This window comes from Hyalella azteca, unplaced genomic scaffold (genome assembly GCF_000764305.2).
Source record: "Hyalella azteca isolate HAZT.00-mixed unplaced genomic scaffold, Hazt_2.0.2 contig13862, whole genome shotgun sequence".
In the NCBI taxonomy this organism is placed as follows: domain Eukaryota; kingdom Metazoa; phylum Arthropoda; class Malacostraca; order Amphipoda; family Hyalellidae; genus Hyalella; species Hyalella azteca.
In genome coordinates this window covers 58,618-64,797 of record NW_025943768.1, presented here as the reverse complement: position 1 = coordinate 64,797, position 6,180 = coordinate 58,618, and positions in this window count along the sequence as shown.

Below are 6,180 nucleotides of genomic sequence, written 5' to 3'. Positions count from 1 at the left end.
CAACGAACTGCTGAAGGAGGTTAAAGTTGACCACAGGCCGTTAGAACACCGTCGCATGGGCAAGTTTACAGAGGCAGCCAAACCAGAGGAGCAGAAGCATCGTCCAGTACGCCTCACCTTCTCATCCGAAACAATAAGGGATAAAGTGTTGAAGGCCTACCACAGAGCAAGGAAGGAGAAACCAGCCAAAGACCAGACGGACGCTAAATTGTGTATGACTCTTACTCTGCAAAGGGACCTGACACCCCAGGAGAGGAAAGAAGAAGACAGGCTGTTTAAAGAGCTGAAGGCCAAGCGACAACAGTCCGAGCAGTCGGGGGACAAGAATGCCCACTGGATAAGGAGGAACGGTCGAGTGGTCAACATCGGCCGGTATCCCTGCGAAGAGGAAGAATGTAACGGATATCGCTACATAAATAATTGTGTTTGTATATTAATGATTTTATGGATCATATTTGTTCTATTTAGTTTCCGTTGACAGGCAACATTGCACTTCTGCTAAGCCCCTCTCTCTCTCTAGCTTCCCCCACGCTTAGAGCCCAATCTTTTTCCTGCCGCTGTGTCGCTAACACTTCCTGGTAAGTTCACTAACTTAGAAACCGTGCCTTTAGGATAGATCTTGTCTTTAGTTGTGCCGAGTGCAGTGTAGCATAATATGTAAATCTAGAGAAAATTAAAGGTTTTTTGTTAATCGATTTGCCTTGCCTTAAGCTCACGTGATAACTTGCTCACTCATCAAATGGTGTCGCTAATTAACGTAGTTCTCTTTCGCAGTGACCTCACATCGGCAATCAAAGAATCATTCCTGCTCCTGCAACGTGTACTGTAAACTCAACATCACGTGCCTCTGTAACTACACTCATCACGTGCCTCTGTAACTACACTCATCACGTGCCTCTGTAACTACACTCATCACGTGCCTCTGTAACTACACTCATCACGTGCCTGTGTCACGTTCACTTGAACGTCTTAAAATAAAATGTAAACACTAAATGTAAAGGTCGGTCCACACGCTCAGTTTTACACAACGATTTGTCTGCGCAGTTTTAAGTCGGAATGAAATCGCTGGAATTTTTAGCGCGTCCACACGGTACCGACTTATCTGTGTAGTTTGCTCAGCTTTGCGTGATCTCGCCATGGAAGAGGCAGTATTTTGGGCAATTTTGTTAAAAAAGTGTGTTAAAAAAAGATTGGCACGCCTTGTTAAAAAAAAGATTGGATCGTTTAGGAAATACGAGGAATCAATAGACGATGGCTTATAGATGTCATCTTCTCCAGCTCCATATGGGATCGCTTTATTAATTTTTTTCCAATTATTTACGGTAAATACTCCTTAAATTATTAATTTTTAACAGCTGTTTCTCTGTTTGCGCTTTCATCGATTTCTTTTATTTTTTCTACTAAGCTCTCATATGTCTCCCATTTTACCCTGTTACTATAGTCCTAGGATTTTACTCGCCAAATGCAAGAAAAACTTTCGTATAGAGCAATAAATTCCCGAGAACATTACCGATGGTCCGCCATTGTCCCCAGAATCATTGAAACTGAGAACAACTTGAATCGGAAAACGGTGCTACCGTCTACACGTTTCGACTTGTCTGCGCAGTTCATCGAAATCTATGCTCTGTAGCTCAGATATCGCTGCAACTGTGCAGTCTTAGAATAGAAAAGAATAGAAGTGTCGACACTGAAGAAATAGGCCCATGCTTCCCGCCGGCTTCAAAACTGCGCAGTTTTCCCGTCAACACGCAACGTTTTATTTGCAACGATCTGAACTGCGCAGACAAATTGTTGTGTAAAACTGAGCGTGTGGACCGGGCTTAATTAAGAATGCGCTGTAGAGTGTTGTGTCGCTCATCGAGCACGCCACTGGCCTACCGCCAGCTCAGTTCCACCGAGCGTAAGCCGCTCGCTGTTATCATCTTGAATGCTCTTGAATTTTCGTTTGTCTAGAATGTTCCTGTGTCTTTCGATTATTGTCATGAACTGTGTCACTATGAGAGTGATTAGTGAGTGTCGAGTGAATGCATGAATGTGACAATGCTGTAGCACAACATGTTAGCAATTATTTTTAAAGATTTGTTGGATCTCGTCTACGTAGAGTGAGAGATTCATTCTGCCGCCAGAGTGAGACTTGAGAGTGCCGTTTGGTGATTTTGTCTAAAGTAGAAGGCTGATTTAAGTAATATGTCATTGTATTGTTTTCACAATTATAGTGCCGACAATGACGAGAGCTCGTGTTGTTTGTTTTAATGAAGTAATGCAAGATGGAAGTTTGCCCGATAAGCTTTCATTATTATTTTTTTGTGAGCTCTTTTGCCCGCCAAAACAGGCGACCAACGCCTGAGATTTAAACAACCCACGCCCGCCTGACGTGTGATGTTTGCCTGCCGCCTGGCGTGTCGAGAACGAGAATGGCGTCCCCGCCAGGAATTTTGAGAGAAGCCCGCGAATGTATGCCTGGAGAGGAAACCGATTCGTACGAATGTTTCAACTGTGTCTGCTCTAATTTATTAGAGCTGCAACATAATTCGTTAATTTTCACTTTTCCCTTTATCACGTTTACTGGTATCGTAAATATGTAACTGTTTTTATTTGGGTTCGATTGTAATGCATTTCACTGAGTCGTCAAGAAAATTATTCTATCTTGGAGAAGGGAAAGTAAAGAATAAATAAAACATCGTCTTTTGAACCCTCTACTGTCCTTGGACCCATGATTAGGTGGATATTGCGATACAGCAGTTGAAGTATCTGTATATTCCCGCGAGAACGCTCATCACGTGCCTGTATAACGAAGTTCATCACGTGCCTGTGTAATGACGCTCATCACGTGCCTGTGTAACGACGCTCATCACGTGCCTGTATAACGACGGTCATCTCGTGCCTGTATAACGAAGCTCATCTCGTGCCTGTGTAACGACGCTCATCACGTGCCTGTATAACGATAGGCAGCTGTTTCGGGCCGGTACTGTTCGTCGTCTTCATCAATGATCTGCCATGCAGCGTAAGCTCATCTGTAAAAAATGTTTGCAAACGACACAAAGGTCTATCAGAGAAGCGACGTAGCCGGCGCCACAGCTGAAATACATAATGGCATCGACAAGCTCTAACAGTGGTCTGGCGACTGGCTTCTGAGGTTTCATCCGTAAAAATGCAGCGTACCAAAAGCTTGCAGCGGCTTGGTGCCAAAAAGTCTGATGCGAACTACTATATGAAGTCCAAGGTTGCCAACGGCGACGACTGCATTCTTCAGCTGGCAGAAAGCGAGGCAGAGAAGGATCTGGGTGTCACGATAGACAATAAGCTCTCATTCAAACAATATGCGGCTCAGGCAAGATCGAAAGCTAACAGAATTGTGGGCATCATTCGCCGCTCATTCACTTGCCTGACGGAAATGACATTTGTAACACTCAACAGGAGCCTAGTGCGACCGACCCTTGAGTACGGTCATTCAGTGTAGAACCCCAAGACGAAACAACTCTGCTGTGAGCTGGAGGATGTCAAGAGACGTGTCACTAAACTACTGGCTTCACTGATGGACAAGTCTTGTGAAGCGAGACTGAGAACCCTGGGTTTCCCAGCCTTGGGCACCGTCGATGTCGATCGAGGCGACATGATTGAGGTCTACAATTAAGTACCTTCACGGCATATATTGTACCCCAGCGACCTCGCTTCGAACACATCCCGGACAACTACGGACTGAGAAGCTCCACCCTGAAGTTACAGAAAAACAGGTTCAGACTCAACATGCGAGGCCACTTCTTCACCAACAGGGTAACAACAACCTGGAATATTATATAGTCTGCCCCAGAGTGTCGTCGATGCCCCCATCAGTCAACGCCTTCAAGAACAGGCTGGATAATCACTGGAAGTCCCTCCCCTCTCTCTATGACCCATCCTGCTACCACTAGTGACTTGGTGCCACCATGCGTACATGCAAGTGCCATGTCACTAGCAGCACAACGAGCGATGAACACGGCCCAGGAGGGCCTCAAACCTCGGTTCTGTTCAAGTTCAAGAGTAATTACCATTACTCAACAGTTTAAAATTAATCCTAGTATATTTATTTTGACGCTGAAGAATAGACAAAGTTCACCCCATTATAGTGTATTATGTTAGGCAAATTATTACTATTATTTATAATAATGAGTAATTACTTAGTTGCAATCAATTAATAATACTCTGAAAAGTGACAAAAACGGAGCTCCCCCAATTCCATGAAAAATTTCCTCCCAAATTTCGAAATAAATTTCAGAATTTCACTCAAATCACAAAATACCATATTTTCGGTCGAGATCTCTAAAAAATTTTCAATAGTTTAAAAAAAATCAAAATTTTTAATTTTCAGGTCTTACTGACAACAGAATTATAAGAATTCTACATTTCCCAATCACTACATGAGCCCAACAATTCTCTAAGTATTACTATTAGTCCATTTGTAGAAGAGGTAAATAAATGAAACAATCTTTTATACATATATTACCAAGAAACGAGAATACGTAACACAAAGAATATTAATAGCGCTTAAGTTAGGGCAAGAATGCACGTGTAAAAATACATTCACTATAATCTAGTCGAGTTGTACAAGAGAAAAGATATTTAATACGAAGTGGAATCCAGCCCTCGAGTTCAATTCACATGCATAATTAGAACAAACGATAAATTTGAACGAGATAAAATATTCTTTTTATTAGCAATTAAAAACAATAAAGGATTCTGAGCAGAAAATACCTAGCGAGTAGCGACCGATACATTGCAAAGACAGTTTTGAGATTGATACAAGCCAACGTATACGCAATTCCTCGAGACCCAGCAAGGAATGATATTCGTCCTTGAACTAAGGCACATTGAAGACACGAATTACGATCTTAAAAATAGATTTAAATATGCGTTTGCAACGTCGAGACCATGTGCAGAGCTGACATCATGTGCAATTGTCCTCGCTCCAACGACTACACTAAATTTTGATCAATGAAATTAAAGTAAATAATTTTCTGAAATTCTCGTACGAAATTTGCGACACGGCAGTGAAATGTTGTACAGGAACCTGATGCTGAAATCAATTCAAAAAGAAACCTATTGTAAAGCGCTATCGAGACGATTAAATCATTAGGACCAATAATTATCTATTACTGTGAATTTTTTGGACTAACTTAACATTAAAGCGCACATCTTGCTTGAATTTAGAAAGCGTTATAAGGAAACCGTTAGTCGTTGCACGCGAGGCAGGACAGTTCTAAAAATAAGTGAGCTACAGAAGTAAATATTGTGCTTTGGTTTATGAGTTCTTCTACTTCTACAATCTTACGAGACATACTGCGAACTAAATCAACATAAGTCAAACAGACAAAAGGATAAAAATTATAATAATAGAAGGATTATCATTAACGCTTATAGCAAGTCATTCTTCTTTCTCCTGAGCTGGAAGATTAAGTGGATCAGAACTAATGTCTTAATTATCCCCTAATGGCAAATGTAAAAAACTTTCAAAATTGCAGCTTGTTGACTCCATATGATTTATAAAATAATTTTAATTGAAGCTAACATGTAATTATGAGATTCAAGAATAAACAGAAAACACTAACCTTAACAACTGCTACATTCTGATGTTAAACATGTTTCAACTAAACGACTTTTGGTATATTATTTTAATATCATATATTCTCATGGATCTTCTTGATCGACTTTGATACTCAAAATTCGAATTAACATTAAACAGTATAAATGTTACTCTGACAGCAAACAGCTGATTACCCTTCCCCAAAAACGGGAAACAGAGGAGACAAGGAAGAGAGATGCAGGACAAGATGAAACTTATCAAGAATGGTCGAGTAGGCAAGAACCACGGATCCAAGAAGAAATTAGACAAAGATAAGGGAATGTATAAGAAAAAAGAGAAAACAAAAGGAGAAAGAAGACGATGAGAATAAATAAGATGTGAGAGCAGCTACCATGATATTCATAAACCTCTTTAATATTAGTTAGTTCGTTGGTCGAGGTAGGAACTGTAAATTAAAATGCTCGTTAGAGGCACTGACGTTTGAAATGTATCCCAGAATTCGCTCAGATGTAGCTGCAAAAAGTTGAAGACTAAGAACCAAATTCCGAACGCATGTCGCTGTATAAGAACTGTAGATTAAAATGCTCGTGAGAGCCACTGACGTTTGAAATGTATCCCAG